The 19,749-nt window shown below is 42.4% G+C and overlaps 2 long non-coding RNA genes across 3 annotated transcripts in view; one reads left to right on the top strand and one right to left on the bottom strand.

Moving 5' to 3' along the window:
* Positions 1–566: 566 nt before the first annotated feature.
* Positions 567–8,014, bottom strand: LOC108701113. 2 transcript variants are annotated; one of them, XR_005963740.1, is made up of 3 exons: positions 7,964–8,014; positions 1,210–1,291; positions 567–890 (listed from the first exon to the last, which is right to left on the bottom strand). It is a non-coding gene; the product is annotated as an uncharacterized LOC108701113 (long non-coding RNA). The 2 variants fall into 2 exon arrangements; XR_005963739.1 differs by lacking the exon at positions 7,964–8,014 and adding an exon at positions 3,785–4,097.
* Positions 8,015–9,934: 1,920 nt separating this feature from the next.
* LOC108699876 overlaps positions 9,935–19,749 on the top strand; it is a 54,180-nt gene continuing 44,365 nt past the window's right edge. Inside the window, exons 1-2 of the long non-coding RNA XR_005963741.1 lie at positions 9,935–10,203; positions 10,592–10,723. This is a non-coding gene — a long non-coding RNA (uncharacterized LOC108699876). The remainder of the gene's footprint in view (positions 10,204–10,591; positions 10,724–19,749) is intronic.

The raw sequence follows: 19,749 nt of genomic DNA, 5'->3' as shown, positions 1-19,749 counted from the left end.
TACATCGCTCATACACACTCTGAGACGAATTAAACCACTTCACGCTATTTGTAATCATCTTTTACTACAAGATGTCTATAGATATTTATTTCCTGACACTAAAGATTACACCTTTTACTCCGCAGTCCATGACTCTCACTCTAGGATTGATTACATCTTCCTCTCCACACACCTCCTCGCTTCAGTAGAAGATGCTAGTATAGGCAATATAGATATCTCAGATCACGCACCCATGAGATTACTACTGAAACTATCCAAATCACAACCCTACTCATTTAATTGGAGATTTCCAACATACCTGTATCATAATGAAGATTTTAGAACCTACATCAAACAACATTGGGCGAATTATATTGACGATAATTTAATACACTGGGATGACAAAAACTTACTATGGGCTGCAGCCAAACCAGTACTACGAGGTCACATAATAGCCTACCTGATTAAGAGGAAAAAGTCATTTGATGAAAGGTATAGGTTACTACAAAAGGAACTTACCCATTCCTATAAAACATTCAAACTTACTAACTCGTTATCAGCAAAAAAAAAATACACAGAAACAAAAACTCTTTTCAACACTTTATTGACAGAACAAATGCAACATAAACTAAGTCACACGGCAAACAGATATTATCGATGGGGAAACAAATCAGGGAAACTGTTAGCAAATATAGTTAAACGACAACAAAGTAACACCTTTATTCAAAAACTTAAAACGCCCACGGGGTGGGCGCGTGACACATCGGACATCGTCACATTGATGACAACACATTTTAAGACACTTTACGAAAGAGTTCCTGATTCTCCTGAGACCGGTCTCCGATTTCTTCAGGAAGCCCATTTGAACAAACTCACTGTCCGAGATAGGGAAATCCTGGATGCACCTATAACTGAAACAGAAGTCTCAATGACTATTACAAAATCTAAAAACGGTAAATCACCAGGTCCGGATGGATTAGGGGCAGAATTTTATAAGATATTACTACCTGAAACTACATCATTACTTACGCCATTATACAATGACATTTTACAAGGTAACTCACTATGGGACAAAGCGGCTGACGCCAGAATAATTTTATTACATAAGGAAGGTAAGGACCCTACCAACCCATCCTCATACAGACCAATATCACTGTTAAACCAAGACCTTAAAATTATGACAAAAATAATGGCTAATAGATTACAAAAAGTTCTCCCTTTTATACTTACCTCCAATCAAATGGGTTTCCTTAAGAACAGACATCCAGTTCAAGCCATCAGACAGGCGATTGCCACTATCTATCAGTGTAACCTAGAGAAAAAAAGACAAGGATTATTACTAAACTTAGATGCAGATAAGGCTTTTGATAGGATCTCACATGCACATATACGAAGACTTCTAAAATTCCAACATTTTGGAATCCATATGCTTAACCTCTTCAAAGCCTTATATGATACCCCTCAGACTTTCCTAACAGTTAATGGTTACAATTCAGTTCCATTTGAAATTCAACAAGGGACTAGGCAGGGCTGCCCCCTTTCACCTCTATTATTCAATATCGCTCTAGATCCCCTAATAAAACATTTACTTCTAAACGAAACATTTACAGGCATACCACTCGGACATATAAGACATAAAATAGCAGCCTTTGCGGATGATATTTTGTTGTTTATTAATCAGCCTCAAATAGAATTGGCTACGATCCTGGAAACTATACAGGTGTTCAGCACTTTTGCTGGCTTCCAGATTAATTTAAACAAATCTGAAGCACTGGAACTCGGAGATCAAGGAAACACAATAAATAGGACCACCGATTTTCCCTTTAAGAAAGCACACTCTCATATAACATATTTAGGTATTAAACTAGCGAAGGAACACACAAAGATCTACCAACTTAATATTCGGCACACTATAGACAATATTCAACAAGACCTTAAAAAATGGGACATGCTAAATTTAACCTTTATGGGGAGGATTCATTTAATCAAAATGATCTTATTTCCTAAACTGCTCTATCAATTACAAATGCTACCTTATAGTATAAAATCATCAGATTACAAAAGATTAATTAAAATGCTGCGCAATTTTATCTGGAAACAGAAACGTCCAAGAATAAGTCTATTTAAGTTGCAACAGCCCAAAACTCTGGGAGGGGTGAATTTTCCGAATATTCGGGAATATAATGAGGCAGCACTACTACGTTTTGCAGGGGACTGGTTATATAATAGAAATATATACACCTCAACAGAACTTGACCAACTCTTGACAGGAGGTCTGTCCCTCAATTTTCTGCTACACTCTCCGCTAAAAGACATTCCCCGAGATATGCAGGAACATCCCCTGTTTATAGACACCTACAGGACATGGAGCTCAGTACGACGCAGATTCAAACTGACACCTTGCTACTCCACCTACCTTACCTGGATTGGCAATCCAACATTTCCGATGGGGAAAAATAATAAAACTTTAGCGGAATGGTATAATCTAAATTTGAAAACAGTTAAAGACATCACCAGTGACACCTTTACTGTTTTAACAAGGGAACAGTTAATCCAGAAGTTCCCGTTTCTGGTGAATGACTATATGCTGTTGAGTCAAATTATCCATTATACTACAACTGTGTTAAGACATCTTTCTCAGACAGATAAAGACAACTCACTCAATGCACTGTGGCCTAGACACAACACGGACAAAACTACATCTCAGATTTATCGTGTTATTAGGACCACATTGTCAACTGAATCGCCAGATTCCTTTTTACTCAAATGGACCTCCGTAATCCCACAAACAGAAGCCTCCCACATACTCCAATACCATGCAAAAACAATGCAAACCATCTCGGCCAGTAAATATCAAGAAATGGCCTTACAGATACTGCATGGCTCTTACCTTACACCACTTAGGAGACATCACATGGGTACTTTAAATTCGGATAACTGTTTGAGATGTCACCAACCCAGGGCTGACCTCGTGCACTGTCTTTGGCAATGTCCTATTATCCAACAATTGTGGGGGGCAGTTCAGGAATATTGGAAATCTTTAACTCAACAAACAAATACATTCACATTAACATGGGCAATTTTTGGGACCCCTCCTCCACAATCAAAACTCACACGATCTGAAAGACATTTAGCAGAAAGGTTGATGGTTGCTACAAAGAAAACCATTCTACATCACTGGCTTTCCTCATCCGCACCCCCATTATCCCTGGTCAAACAGAAACTCCACCATATTTTCCATATGGATTGGTTGGAATCTACCACAAATAAAGAGCAATTCACTGACAAGTTTTTCACAACATGGATGAGCTACATACAATCGCTTCCAACACATATTAGACATCTCACAATCTATGAATTCCGACATACTACGTGGTATGACATGGAATTATTACTCGACAATATCATTATCCAAGAAACAGACCAATATATTCAAAATTTACAAGAACAAAGTCAACGAACGCCCCCCAGGAGCCACCACATAAACCAGATGCTGAGAACAAGGCACTACTAATCATTTCCTTTAAATGTGTATGAGGGAAATAATGTTGTACAGTATAATGTTGTATAATGCTTCAAAACGAAGAGTGATGAAGACACTAAGATTTTTGCTATTACCAATGTATACTAGCAACGTACTACATTTATCTCTTCTTTTTATTTCCAAATTCCTTTGTATTTTTATTTTACTCTTATTTTAATTTGTTTGTTGTGGAAATTTAATAAAAACATATTTAAAAAAAAAAAAACCCAACTATTGTCATAAAGAGGGTTTTTTTTGCCATCAACTACTGTATAAACATACCTCTCCAGACTCAAAAACCTTCCAACACAAAAGCATACCACAAGGTTTGGTATACATTTCCTATTTGGTATTCTTCCTCAGAACGGTATCTGGTTTCCTTCCGAAGGTCGTCTCGGATTCAATCAGGAGTTAGTTTTACCATCCCTGTGTCCAAACCCAGCTAATGGATAGATATGGTGAGAGCAATTCGAGCAAATCTAAAACAAACTGCAGGTTTACAGACATCCATATCTCTGCTATCATACTTCACAATTTACAAAGGCCATAGAGTTTCCAAAACAACCTTTACTAGATGATTAGTCATCTAGACAGTCATTGAACTCCACAATAACAAAGGCCAAGGAAAACCTTTTGATTATACAGATGACATACCTAGTCAGAGGTTGCCAAAACAAATACTAGAATTTATGGGATGAGTGGACTGAGGCCAATTCTTAATAACATAAGGGCCACTGCCCTAAATGAGCTTGCTCCTATAAAAACTAAACATTCTCGACCCAAACCACTTCAACCTTGGCATACTGCTCATACAAAAGCGCTCCAAAGACACTCAACGTGCACTTGAGCGTTGCTGGCGCAAATCCCGTTCAGAATCAGACTTTTGGAGCTACAAATCTGCCCTGCGCTCCTTTAACATCAGCCTCTTCCAAGCCAAACAAACATACTTTACTTCACTCATCAACTCCCTTTCTAAAAAACCAGCACAACTTTTCTCCACCTTTAACACTCTCCTTTCCCCTTCTCCACCCCCTCCATGCACATCTGTCTCTGCTCAAGATATTGCTGAGCACTTCAAAAACAAAATTGACACTATCAGAAGGGACATTACACTACTCAACCCCCCTAGACTTCCACCACCCTCCCTCCACACTCCCCAGTTTCTCCTGTGCTCCTTCACCCCTGTCACTGATGAGGAAGTCTCAAAGCTTCTGGCCTCTTCTCACCTTACCACCTGCCCACTTGATCCAATTCCCTCAAAACTGCTCCGCAATACCAATCCTTGTCTAATCAAAGCCTTAACTCACCTATTTAATCTTTCGCTCTCAACTGGACTGTTTCCTTCTCAACTTAAACATGCTCTTGTCACCCCCATTCTGAAAAAACCCTCTCTTGATCCCTCCAATCTTGACAACCTCCGACCTATCTCTCTGCTACCTTTCATCTCTAAACTACTTGAGCGCCTAGTCTACAACCGACTTACCTCATTCCTCTCTGACAATAACCTGCTGGACCCCCTACAATCTGGTTTTAAGCCACAACACTCCACAGAAACTGCCCTGACTCGACTAACTAATGACCTCTTAAACGCTAAAGCCAACAATCATTTCTCACTACTAATACTGCTTGATCTCTCAGCCGCATTTGACACTGTAGATCACCCTCTCCTCCTCCAGTCCCTCCAGTCGCTTGGCCTTCGTGACACAGCCCTGTCCTGGTTCTCTTCTTACATCACCAATCGTTCCTTCAGTGTCTCCTACAATGGAGTATCATCTTCTCCCCTACCTCTTTCTGTTGGAGTTCCTCAAGGCTCTGTCCTGGGACCATTACTATTCTCCCTCTATACTTCCTCCCTTGGCAAATTAATAAATTCGTATGGTTTTCGCTACCACCTCTATGCTGACGATACTCAGATCTATCTCTCATCTCCCGATCTCAACCCAGAACTCCTAACTCGCGTCTCCTCCTGCCTGTCCGCTATCTCTACCTGGATGTCGCAACGCTACCTTAAATTAAACCTCTCTAAAACTGAAATGTTTCTCTTTCCTCCAACTAACAGCAGTAGCATCCCCGAAGTATCCATCATAGTTAACAATTCCACTATCACCCCCTCTCCCCAGGCCCGGTGCCTTGGGGTTATCCTAGATTCTGCACTGTCATTCACTCCTCATATCCAGTCACTTATTAAATCATGTCACTTCCACCTAAGGAACATATCCAAAATACGATCATTTATCACCCAAGACGCTGCCAAAATTCTTATTCACTCTCTCATCATATCGCGTCTAGACTACTGTAACTCTCTTTTAATTGGCCTCCCCCTCCAGAGACTGTCACCTCTCCAGTCCATAATGAACACTGCTGCGAGGCTCATACACCTCAGCAACCGCTCCTCCTCTGCTTCGCCATTCTGTCAATCCCTGCACTGGCTTCCGTTACCTTTCAGAATCAAATTCAAATTGACACTGACTTTCAAAGCACTTCACAACTCTGCTCCACCCTACATCTCTGAACTCATCTCTATATACTCACCCACTCGCTTACTACGCTCCTCTACTGACCTGCTACTCAACTCTTCTCTCATTACCTCCTCACATGCTCGCATTCAAGACTTTGCAAGGGCTGCACCCCTCCTCTGGAACGCTCTTCCACGGTCTGTGCGACTTTCTCCCAACCTTTCTGCTTTCAAAAAATCTCTGAAAACGCACTTCTTTCGAGAAGCCTACCCTCACTCTGCTTAACTACCAAACGCAACACCACATACAATACCACATTTCTCACCCACTTAATTCGATCTTGCCCACTCCCACACCTTGTGTATTACTCCCTTCCCTTTAGACTGTATGCCTATGCATAGGGCCTTCCTCACCTTTTTGTACCTGTATTGATTGTGATGTTTGTTACTCCATATATTCTATATATGAAATTCATGTGATTTAGTTGTATAATCACATTTACTTTACAGTGCTACGCAATATGTTGGCGCTATATAAATACATGTTAATAATAATAATGACATACCTAGTCAGAGGTTGCCGAGACAAATACTAGAATTTATGGGATGAGTGGACTGAGGCCAATTCTTAATAACATAAGGGCCCACTAGGGATGTATTAAGACTCCTAACTAGGGGGAAATCCGCCCCTAAGGTATCTATTGGTATCTACTGTATATGCACCTGTATAAATGTGTACCTGTGTATAAAGTGTGATGTGTACCGGATCTGGAACTACTGTAAATGATAATAAATGAAATAACGAATGATGAGAGAAAGATGTACCTGATAACCTGCCCCCCCCCCCTTTTTTTTCTTTCTGTGCCCCCTCAAGTTGAAATAAAATAAACACTGTTAAAACAAAAAAAAACAAAGGCCAAGGAGTTTCCAAAATAACCATCGCTAGATGTTAGTAAAGTCATTTTTTTGCTTACGAATTTAACAAGAAGCCCGACACCTTCCAAGTCAAGGCTCACTCTACTACAGGGGTGTCCAAACCTTTTGCAATGAGGGCCAGATTTGGTGAGGTGAAAATGTTTGGGGGCTGACCATTCAGCCCGACATTCTTTGAACCATTAACATTAAATTACAAGAATCGCGTAGCCGTACTGGTAATATTTGGGCACCTTAGTGAAATGATCTGCCATTTGGTCTATACAGCTGCCTGTGTGCTGAAGGTGTTAGCAATAGACACATACTGGCACATAGTGATGTGCTGCTTTCACATACTTCTTTAGTTTACTGTACTGGCACGTCAGAACGTCTATTGCACCTTCAGCCCTAAAGAAGTATGCGAGAGCGTGCATCACTATGTGCCAGTATGTGTCTATTGCTAATGCTTAACACCAAATATTACTGCTACGGCTATCAGATTCCTGCTGGCGGGCCACAATATTATTAATTTCATGATCGAGGCTGAGGGCAGGTGAAAATTTGAAAACTGGCTGCAATTGGCCCCCTGGCCTGACTTTGGACATGCTACTCTACTAGAACCCAAGTATTTAATGGGCTTTGCAAAACTTGGCTACACCTGAACAAATATACAGGGCAGCCACTTGGCTTCTCCCAACACTTTTGTACAGTTTATAAACTGCATGTTTTTACTTTAACTTCTGCCGTGTTTGGCCGCAAGGAGTTACAGGCTGCGGTGGCACAGTAAAAAGTTAACTATTTAATAGCTACACAGTAACAATATTCTTCCATGTTTATTGTTGGCATAGTGAAAAATTCACTGTTTTATTAGATTATACAGTAAAACTTCAATTGTATAACAAGTTTTTGATTATATTACCCTAAATTTCGGGACAGCTTTTGGACATCCCCACACGTTTGCACTGACAGGAGGGCCAACTAGAGAAAAAGAGATTTTGTACTTACCCGAAAATCCTTTTCTAGTAGGCCCGAAAAAAAAACACCAAGGCAGTTTTAACTTTAAATTCGCAAAGTCTATTTAAGAAATTACTTACCGAATCTCTGCTTGTGCTCCTCTTCAGAAATGGTGACAGGGCGACGATCCATCGTACGACGCTCGATTTCTCCTCCCTGGCTATCTCCTATAGAAGGCAGGGAGGAGAAATTGATTAGATTAGAAACGATTAAAAAAAAAAATTGTTACTGGTCTTTTAAGTAACAAGTTCGGGCCTAATAGAAAAGGAATTTCTGGTAAGTACAAAATCCCTTTTTTTAACATGATCACTTCATTCAGGGGCTCAAAAGTAATTGGACAAATTAAAATACTGAAAATAAAATGTTCATTTCTAATACTTGGTTGAAATCCCTTTGCTGGCAATGACAGACTGAAGTTTTGAACTCATGGACATCACCAGATTCTGGGTTTCCTCCTTTTTAATGCTCTGCCAGGCATTTGTTTTGGGTCATTGTCCATCTGTATTATGAAACTCCTCCAATCAATTTGACTGCATTTAACTGGATTTGAGCAGACAGTATGTCTCTGAACACCTCAGAATTCATTCGGCTGCTTCTGTCCTGTGTCACATCATTGATAATAAACACTAGTGTCCCAGTGCCACTGGCAGCCATGCACGCCCAAGCCATCACACTGCCTCCGCCATGTTTTATAGATGATGTGGTATGCTTTGTATCATGAGCTGTTCCACGCCTTCTCCATACTTTTCTTCTTGCCATCATTCTGGTAGAGGTTGATCTTGGTTTCATCTGTCCAAATCTAGCCTTTCTATTCTTGATGCTTATGAGTGGCTTGCACCTTGCAGTGCACCCTCTGTATTTACAGTACTTTCATGCAGTCTTCTCTTTATGGTAGAATTGGATATCGATACGCCTACCTCCTGGAGAGTGTTGTTCACTTGTTTGGCTGTTGTGAAGGGGTGACTCTTCACCATCGAAATGATTCTGTGATCATCCGCCTCTTTTGTCTTCCGTGGTCCAGGTCTTTTTGCGTTGCAGAGTTCACCAGTGCTTTCTTTCTTTCTCAGGATGTACCAAACTGTAGATTTTGCCACTCCTAATATTGTAGCATTAAATGGTTTTTTCAGTTTTTGCAGCTTAAGGATGGCTTATTTCACCTGCATGGAGAGCTCCTTCTGCCGCATATTGTCTGTTCACAGCAGAATCTTCCACATACAAGCACCACCTTCAAATCAACTCCAGGGCTTTTATCTGCTTAATTAATAATGACATAACAAAGGAATTGTCCATACATGCCCATGAAATAGCCTTTGAGTCAATAGTTCAATTACTTTTAAATTGCAAAACCTTTATTAAAAAATAACTTGCTGAAACCCCATTTCAGCTCCTCTTCAGAAAAGGCGACAGGGCCAGTCTCGGACTAACCCTGCAGGATACCAGGAAAAATCCCGGTGGGCCCAGGTGTCAGTGGGCCCTCCTGCTTCTAAGCATCTGTAACAATTTCATATTCATTCCCTAATTCTTTATGGAAACAAAGGGACAGAATAGATGGAAAATAGAATATATCATTTAAAGAAAACAAAATAAAAATTTGAGTGAGAAGTGGAAGAAAATTAGCTTGGAGAATGGGCCCACTGTCTAAGGTTTTCTGGTGGGCCCCTGGCACCCAGTTCAACACTGGACAGGGCGACCATCTATCCTGCAGCAGTTGATTTCTTCTCCCTGGCTATCCCTCCTGGCCGCCCTATGTCTGGCAAGATTGACAGCCAGCTTCTTCTTCTCCTCCAGGCACTTCTTGATGCGGCAGTACTGGTACTGGTTGTGGTGGTGCTGGTCTATGGGGCAGTTGCGGTTGGCACAAAACCGGCGCTGGACTTGTCCCTGCACATCATGCACTCGATCTGCGGTGTGTGGGGGGCGGCCAGGCGCTGGATGTTCCAATACACTGCTCTGGGGAAATAAGAATGCTCTCCTAGAAAAGAAAAGTTTACAGGAATCTTCTTGCCACAAGTACTGGAGCTGCCTAATTTTGTAGTTATTGTCTCGTCACCCATGTGCTACAACAGTGTATTGGATACATCTCTAGGCAGTGAAGGTGTGGAGGATTTGGTGGGCTCTTGGTGGGATCATTTGTATTACAGTGCCAGACCTGCCTGATTCAGTGGGCTACATTTCCATGATATAAATGGTTTGCTTAGCCTGTCTGTGTGTGCCCTGTGGTCTCTTAATTTGGGAACTAATGCAAAATGATTTCTCTCTATTGCAGATTGCCCGTCGTGATGGTAGAGTGATCCTGACTTGTGGATTGCCCTATGAGACAGTGAGTAAAAAAAAAAAAAAGAGGCCCATATACCAGCACTGAAACCACACACGCAAAAAAATATGAGCAAAGTCCTAAGGTGATCTTTGCACTCGAGAAATGGGCAGCACTCTATACAGAGGTAGTGGGCATCCCCTGGAATGCCCCCTAGCCAGTTTTTTTAATCTGCTGAAAGGTACAGAGCACAGGCTATTGCTCTAGGCAGAAGTGCAACAATGTGCCCCTTTTATTACTCTTGCATTCTGCCATAGGGAAATAGTGAAAGGACCTTATTGTGACTAATGTGAGATGACTCCTTCACAAATCTTTTGCATATCCAGGTACATTGCTCCTTTCAGCACCCGTTCCTTGCTCATGCCCTAATTTTACCCTGTTTCTGCCCTTGCAGCTTCGCTCACAAGTTGGAGAGGGAAAGTGTTTCTTGGTCGATTGCTCAGAGAAAGACAAATAGCAAGCCATCAAGGTGCTGAACCATTTCAATATCTGGGTTGCACTGACTGATGTGTTCAGCCGATGCCAGGTAAGGGATCTTTCAAGCCTAATGGTTTTGTGACATTGGTAATGACAGGAGCTCTACCTTCTTGTAGGCCAGGCTATGGCTTGACAGCTCCTGCATAATAAGAAAGGTCCTTGGAGGAAAAAGCAATAATATGAAGCTTAATAAACACTTGGTTTGCCAAGTTCCATCATCTGTTGCTTAAAATACAGACCTAGCACCCTTGCCCCACTCCATAAATTTACTGAGATAAACTCTTTGGATTTCTTATTTAAGAAGATGCCTTTGGCTGTTATCTACATATAAACAATCATCCAGCACTTATCTCACATGGAGCTTACTTTTTCTCTTGGGGTGCACGCAAATGATGTTTTCACCTCCACATCTTTTCATACGAAATCCACAAAATATTGCAGCACTCCCAGATAATAAAACCGCCTTTATTAGCACTTTACATTGGCACAGCAACGTTTCGGACCTCCTGGTCCTTTCTCAAGCTGACAAAGTATTTGAAACGTTGCTGTGCCAATGTAAAGTGCTAATAAAGGCGGTTTTATTATCTGGGAGTGCTGCAATATTTTGTGGATTTGGCTGTTATCTACCCAGAAACCAATAGTCCAGTGGATAGTATCTATAAAGGCAGCACACAGGAGAATTCATTCAGCAGCCGGGGTGCAGCGCTTTTACGAAAATATGCATTTGGCAGAACATGTTTTTCTGGTTTGTAATCTAAACTGTACTGTTTGCTCCTGTCAGAATCCATAGACCTTTCAAGGCTTTGGGACTCAGTGCTGGCAGAGTGTTGGAAAGTTTTGCACCATTATTTTCCTTATTTGTCCTATTTTCATAGGGAGAGTAAGGTGTTGGTGCTCATCTGAGGTCCTGGCAGGAAATCGTGACCCAGCGCTGTTTAATTACACGAGTGATGGGCGGAGAGTGGCATTTAAACAAGGGTGTAAACCTGTAATGGGCAAGATAATCCACCCATTTGGCCAACAGAGCCGGCTGTAGCAGAGTGAATGGGGATGTAAAGCAGAAAGTAAGGTTCATGGTCAGGGAGGTCTATGCACTAAAGGTGACCATAGACACACGGATCCTATCGTACGAATTGAGGATTCGTACGATTTTCGGATTGTGTGTGGCGTGTGCCGACATCTTTCGTCCGGCGGAGATCGGTCATTTGGTCGATCGGTCAGGTTTGATTTTGACCCAACCGATCCCGCCGGAACCCAGGGCACATCGTAATCAGATCGTTCGGCCATAATGGCATATCGGGGAAAGATCCGCTCGTTTGGCGATGTTGCCAAACGAGTGGATCTTTGCATCTATGGCCACCTTTAGTAATCATTTATTGCTTGTTGTCAGGGACAGAGAGACATCATTAAACTGGGATCTGATTGTGGATGAATAAAAGTACCTTAGGGTGTCAGTGGCAGCAGCTGGTGCTAAAGCTTTGCACTTCTGATGGTGTATCATTCCAGTGAATGGCCGGGACACTAACACTCTCATTTCCTGTGCTTCCCAACACCTCCCAGATAAAAGGGGCCTCCTTCCTCCCACCCTCTGGCATTTTGGTGCTAAGGAATCTCTTTAGCCTGTGAACAAAAGGTTTAGGGTGGAAAAGGGGAACTCCCTGGCATAACTAGCATTCCTCTTTAGCCCATTTCTCCGGATGTCCAGCCTCAGCTGGGAGAAAAAGAAATCTAAACAAAACTGGTACTAAGGGGGCAGCTGCTAATTCTGAGCCCCCTACCAGCAACTGGCTAACTGGATAGAGTCTTCTATGTACAGTAGCTCTTTCCCATATATGTAAATTACAAATATACAGAGAAGGAATGTTCTGGGCACACCATCTATACCCTTGTACTGTACTGTCTAAGGGAATCAATATGGCACCTCCTCCCATATGTTTAAATACAAATATACAGAGAAGGAATGTTCTGGGCACACAATAAGCTATACCCATCTACTGTACTGTCTAAGGTAATCAATATGGCACCTTCTCCCATATGTATAAATACAAATATAAAGAGAAGGAATGTTCTGGGCACACAATAAACTATACCCTTATACCGTACTGTTTAAAGCTGGCCATAGATGCAAAGATCTGATCTTTCGAATCCTCGAACAATCGGACTTCCCCATCTCCCGACCTGCCACTAACCATTCAGATCAAATAAAGTAGTAAAAGAACAGATCAGCCGATGTTCTGCCCCTGACAGCAATCGTACGGAAGTTATGTCCAACAAAGTTGGTGACAGTCTCCCACTGAATATCGTCCAATCGGCAATAAATGCAGAGAAATTATCGGCAGCCGACAGAAATCTTTTAACCTGGCCGATCGACCAAACGACTGATCTCAGTGGGACGAAAAATGTTGGGACTCTCCAAACACAGTCCGAAAATTGTACGAATCAAGGATCTATGCGTCTATGGACAGCAGTGAGACTCTGACTCTCTCATTGCCAAGATCTCTATCATCTGCAGGGGTAGGGAAATTATTAAATCTTACCTCCAAGTAACCACCACCCCCCTCAACTCATTTAGAGAGCTAATGTTGTGTCTCACATTGCCTTTTCCTTTCCTTTGGCCATGCTGAAAGTCTGAAATGGGGGTCTGCAGTAGATCAGCTGCAATGCTTCAAGTGGAGGGGAGACAGAGGTGACAGGCTGTCCGGTTTCAGCCTTGTGTAAAGTACAGACCCAACATCTGTTACCAATTTTTCCCTGATCCATAAGGGCAGTCTCAGGATGTCGGAGTTGAACTCCCTCTGTAGGCTTGTACCAATAAGTGACTGCTATATATTCTCTGTGCACCACTGTGCTGTCATGCACTGAGACTACCCTATAGCCCCTGCCTGCCTCCATTTGTATGAAATCCTTATTGGACCCATAGAAGAGGTTCCCTGCTAGCCCCCCCCCCCCCCCCCCCAGTGATCTCCAGCAGCTGAACCTTGTCTCCCCGTCTGGGCTGAGCTATTCCAGCATCTCTGGAGCAGATCTCTCTGTTTGGCTTGGCTGCCATTAGTGTTCTGCTCTTGTTTGTCTGCTAAGGTCATTTTTCTATGTCCTTTCCATGCTCTTCCTCTTCATTGCACTCTATCTCTATTTCAGACTCCCCACTTACAGCTGAATTTGCTGGAAAATTCCATTCCTCCGGGACATGTAAATGGAACTAAACTAAATATATCAGCAATTCTTGCCATAGCAACCCTTTCCTTTGGCTTATTTAATTATACCTCCCAACTGTCCCTTTTTCAGAGGGATAGTCCCTCTTTTGAAACTCAACCTGCAGTCCCACATTTGTACTGGAAAGTCCCTATTTTCTCTGCACTGAACAGCCAGAAAAAGAAACAGTTTCTAACTTAATTGGCTTTAAGCAGAGCGCACAGAAAAGCTAATAGGTGCAAATAAGATACTTTGTAACAATTTGGAGACAAAAAAACAGTTTAGATAAGGAGAAATATTTTCAAGCTTTCATAACCTGTCAAATTTTGGAAAATGAACATGGTAATTAGGGGGTGTGGCCACAGAAAGGGGCGTGATCAAAAATCGCTGTGCTATATGCGAAAAACAATTTTATCCCTCTTTTTTACTTACAAAATGTTGGGAGGTATGTTTAATGAAGAGATGGGTCTTGTAGTTGAGAGCTTACAATCTGTAGAGGTCTTTGGGGTTCCCAGTAGGTCCATTTGACCTGCCCTTTACAGTGCAGAGGTTGTTGGGCCCTGTACTTGGGGGTACATACTGTATGTCTGACCGTTCTTGCATATATTAAAGGATGAGCTTTATTCATAATCTGTTTTCCAGGGTCACAGGGAGTTGTAGACTTTATATAACATAGATATTTACTTTAGATATTCAGATCCCACCAGTCAACTAAAGCCAGTGGTGGCATGTTAAGCCCCTAGAGACCCCCCACTCTTCTTGCATCTCCTTGGTTTGTCCCAAATCACTGTATCATAACAAAAGCTTTGCTGGACTTTCTCGCACTTCATGGGTTCATGGTAGAGTCTCTGCAAGGCGGGCACTCCTTTTTATTCCTGTTGTTAAAGAGTCCGGTGCATTGCTTTTGAAGGCTTAATTACCTTCCAATTAGTTAATGAATAAACCCTTCCTTCCTATTGTTCTGCACCCAGGCCAGAGTCTTATTATACTCCTGAAGGCACAGCGCTTTATTGAGTGTATCCCCCCCCCCACACCAACAGGCTGTTCCATTTCATCCCCATCAGCTCACAAAGCCTTTTTATAGTTTTGCCTCCCCATTCAGCCCTAATGGCCCCAGGCTAGGCTTTTTCTATGTAGTCCTGCTAATACAGGTGTGCGCCTATTATGGCTTCATGGGGCTGTTCTGCCCATTAGCATATCAGTTAAGCTATGTATGCAAATTCCTTATACACAGTGGCAGCAATAGGGCCCAATGCTTCACATGCACCTCCCCAGGGAGCAGCCATTGTAAGTAGGCAGGCGGGAGAGAGAGAGCTCATCGACTTCGCCAAAGAGCCAGCCTGAAATTGCTACTTCCCGGGGGCTATTTTCTCACTTGTGCCCAGGACATTCCTTCTATTGATACATATGGGTAGGACCTGCCATATAATCAGATAAAGGAGGCTTTCTGTGCAACAGAATTGGTTCCCAATCCAGACAAACTAATCAAGTGTAGCATTTTCCTTTCATTTTACACATTTAGAATGGAGAAACCAGAAACCCTCCTTAGATTACAATTGGCCCTTTCTCCTTCCAGCCGTAACCCCATCCTTTCCCTATTTAGTTCCCCTCAGCAGTGCTTTCTGGCCAGGCCCAGCCTTCCTACCACCTCTGCTATGGGAAGGCTGTGCAACATTGGAATTTCCATTTCCTAATATTTCCCCAGAGCATGATCTCTTGCCTCTTTGAAGGGCATCCATGGTATTGCGCCTGCATCCTTTCCCTGCCGTGTTATTCCATTAACTCCTGCTCTTTCTATAAAATGCTTCCTTCCTGCCACTGGCTAAGTGCTTTTCATATGTTCCCTCTTCTCTGTACTAGGACTCCCTGCATTCTGTATCCTCTCCTGTCTTCCAGTCCTCTCTGCAGGGTCTTCACTCTGACTGAGTCTGCTGGATGGCCTGTCAGCCTCTAAACTAGTGATTCCCAACCAGTAGAGTTGCCACCTTTTCAAAAAAAAATACCGGCCTTACTATATATTTCTGTTTTTTCCCTATTAATAACATTGGGATCAACCATCATTTTTACCGGCCAGGTGGCAACCCTACCAACCAGCAGCTCATGAGCAACATGTAGCTTCCCAAAAACTTGGATGTTGCATCCAGTGGCCACAAAGCAGGTGTTTAGTGTTCATTCCTGGCTTGGAGGCAAGTTGTGGTTGCATAAAAACCAAGTGTATTGTCAAAACGAGCCTCCTGTAGACTGCCAGTCGATATAGGGGTCTACCAATAGCTAATTACAGCCTATATTTGACACCCCCTGAAACTATTTTCATGCTTGTGTTGCTCCCCAACTCTTTCTACATTTAAATGTTGCTCACAGGTAAAACAAAAAGTTGGGGACTCCTGACTAAACCAATCGTATGAACCACCACCAGGCCTGGACTAGCAAACCGGACCCTGTATGGACCATTGTGCACTTGAATGACATTTGAAACTCACACCAGAGATGATCATTGGCTGTAGCAGCAGTACAGCAGTACAGTCTTGCTATGGCAGGCCTTCTAGCTATGTGTTGAGAATCAGAGCTGTATAAAAAATTGTGCTTTTGCACCCGTTAGCACTCTTGCAATTGCCCTCAGGGTCTCTGCAAATGAGCCTCAATCCCCACTGCCTCCCAAGGTACTGAGCTCAGTTACCATTTATTTTAAATGTGCATTTTTATTGGTTTTAGTGAGGATCTCTGCTGATGCAAAATAACCCCCTCCCCAGGAATAAAATACATACTAATGTGACTTAATGCACAGCACCACTATTTAATGCCCATGTTAATGAAGGTGGAAATTCCGTGCTGAAAGTTTTTCTGTACACATACAGTATTTCCCAGTGACAGAGAAGTGTTCCATGCTCCTCTGGTTCTGCTCATGGAAAACTGAAGAAAAACAAGGAGCAGAGGTTGTTATACACATAATAGCGACTTGTATTTTCGCCGCGTTCCATAGAATCGGCACAAAGGCAGTGGCCCTGATGCACGACTCCCTAAATCGACTTCAGTAGCAGCTCTAATCCCCCGGATAGTAGGCTCCGCTGCAGAGCTCAAGTGGAATGTTTTTGAGGTGCAGCAGTGCGAGGTGGCCACCGTGGGCGTCCTGTCTGTCTCAAATCTACCCGCGCCAAAAGCCTCACTGTACCGCTATCTGCCTGATGCTGTGGATTCTACCAACGTTCTCTATAGTTGTCTGTGTCTTTAAAGGGGCTAGTAACATCCAGCTTATATCCAGGTCTCACACAGTGCTCGGTGGGCTTGGCTCATCTCACTGATTCCCTACACACAGATAAGGGGAAGAAGACAAAAGTCATTGATAGGTGCCAAGAAAGATGTAATGGAATCCATGGCGCAGGAAACAGCACGTTGGGAATGAAAGTTTGGGGAAAGCATATTTACTTAAAGGGGATGGAATCCCCAAAATTACTTTTTTTCCCATTGAAAGCAGAATATGTCTGCACTGCTGGTTCTGTCTTGGTTATGCTGCAGAAATGAGCTACACTAGTATTGCTTTAGCTCATTTCCCTCAACCCTTACTTGTCTAAACTCCAGGACCAGTTCTCGTGCTCCCCCCCCCCCCCTCCAACATGTAGAAATGTTACCAGCTTGCTCCCATTGCACTGTTGTCAGTTTAGGGACAATTTAAGGGCCTAGACAAAAGTGCAGAACCAATAGAAGGGGGACATTTTAGAGAGTATAATGAGGCTTTGACAGCTTGGTGACAATTAAGGGCTCCACGCCCCCTGCTTTTCTTTGTCCCATGCCTCCTTTGAACATAGGTTATAAATTCTCCACCCTTTCTCTTGCCCAGCCACTGTCTCCTCCTCTTCTTGGGTTCAATCAGCCTACAAATAGATCTTGTGCTCCCCAGTCACTTTTATGGCCTGCCCCCTCATTTCCATTTATGTAACTGCAAGAATGCTGCCAACCCCCATGATTAGAGACAGCTCCCTTACATTAGTCCTGTTTTGCTCCATGGCACCAAAGAAGTTCTCTATGGCAGCTCCAGGACCGGATTTAGTCGTCGGGCGCCCCGAGGCTGCAACACACTAGCGCCCGCCCGTATACCCCTCTCCGGTGTGAGCACACATGCTTGCCTGCACCGGAGTGCAGGGGAGCTGTACTCCCTGGTAAGCGGCTGGATGGCATTCCACCCCTATTATTCTGCCACCCGGACCTTTGTGGCCTTGCCACAAATCCGGGCCTGGGCAGCTCCAATGCTTTATTCATACACAGCCCCAGCTAATTCATCACATGGTTATACAGAGAATGAATGCTCTGGGCTTACAATAAGCTATACCCCCATACTGTACTGTCTAAGGGAATCAATATGGCACCTCCCTCCTCCCGTATGTATAAATACAAATATACAGAGAAGGAATGTTCTGGGCACACAATAAGCTATACCCTCATACTGTACTATCTAAGGGAATCAATATGACACCTCACTCGTCCCATATGTATAAATACAAATATACAGAGAAGGAATGTTCTGGGCATTCAATAAGTTATACCCTCATACTGTACTATCAAAGGGAATCAATATGACACCTCACTCCTCCCATATGTATAAATACAAATATAAAGAGAAGGAATGTTCTGGGCACACAATAAGCTATACCATCATACTGTACTGTCTAAGGGAATCAATATGGCACCTCCCATCTCACATATGTATAAATACAAATATACAGAGAAGGAATGTTCTGGGCACACAATAAGCTATACCCTTATACTGTACTGTCTAAGGGAATATTGCACCTCCTCTCATATGTATAAATAGAAATATACAGAGAACAAATGTTCTGGGCACATTATAAACTATACCTTCATACTGTACTGTCTAAGGGAATCAATATGGCACCTCTCTCCACTCATATGTATAAATACAAATATACAGAGAAGGAATTCTCTGGGCACACAATAAGATGTACAATATTACAGCTATTGGGTTTGCACACACACAAAAAATTGGCATGAAATATAAAAAATCTTTATATTTATTTATCAATCAATACATTGCACAAACAGGTCTCTCATTTATCTATTAAGATCAACATATATATAAATATATATATAATATATATATATATATATATATATATATATATATATATATATATATATATATATATATATATATATATATATATATATATATATAGCAATGCCATCAAGTAAAAATACATACCACAATATACCAATTGTGTATACTGTACTGTCTAAGGGAATCAATATGGCACCTTCCTCCTCCCATATGTATAAATACAAATATACAGAGAAGGAATGTTCTGGGCACACGGTAAACTATACCCCTATTGTACATCTGCCAGTGTGCCTGTAGGAGAGTGCATATGACACCGCAGGGGATTTGGGCAGGGGAAGGCCTTTGTTATGCAAGGAGCATTAGAGAGAATGGGACACAGGGATAAAGTTACAGAAATACCTTTATTCTGCTTTTGCTTCAGGAATTCTCACAGGTTCTTAGAAAATCTTCTCCTCCTTCCAATCCTTTTCTTTTATCTGTTCCCTGTGGGGCAGATCCAGAGGTGGGACCAGTAGGAAGGTGTCAGGGATTAGTATGTCCTGCCTGTCAATACAAGCTGCCATCTATTATATGAATAGCAAAGTGCTCATTGTGATATATGGAGTGGAGCTGTCATATTATGAAAAGCAGCAACAATTAATAACAGACCACAGATCAATTAGACCACCTTATTCAGGCATGGACTGGCAATCTGTGTGTTCTGTCAAATGCCAGGGCTGCTGTAAAATGCCATAGAAAGTGACTATTAAGTATGCCGATGGGGTCTGTTTGGGCTTCTGTGTACTAGGAGGGCCTATATTGAATCCCAGCCA

Source organism: Xenopus laevis, chromosome 8S (assembly GCF_017654675.1).
Source record: "Xenopus laevis strain J_2021 chromosome 8S, Xenopus_laevis_v10.1, whole genome shotgun sequence".
NCBI classification, from domain to species: Eukaryota; Metazoa; Chordata; class Amphibia; order Anura; family Pipidae; genus Xenopus; species Xenopus laevis.
The sequence above is the reverse complement of the archived record's forward strand: the minus strand, read 5'-3'. Positions and strand labels throughout refer to the sequence as shown.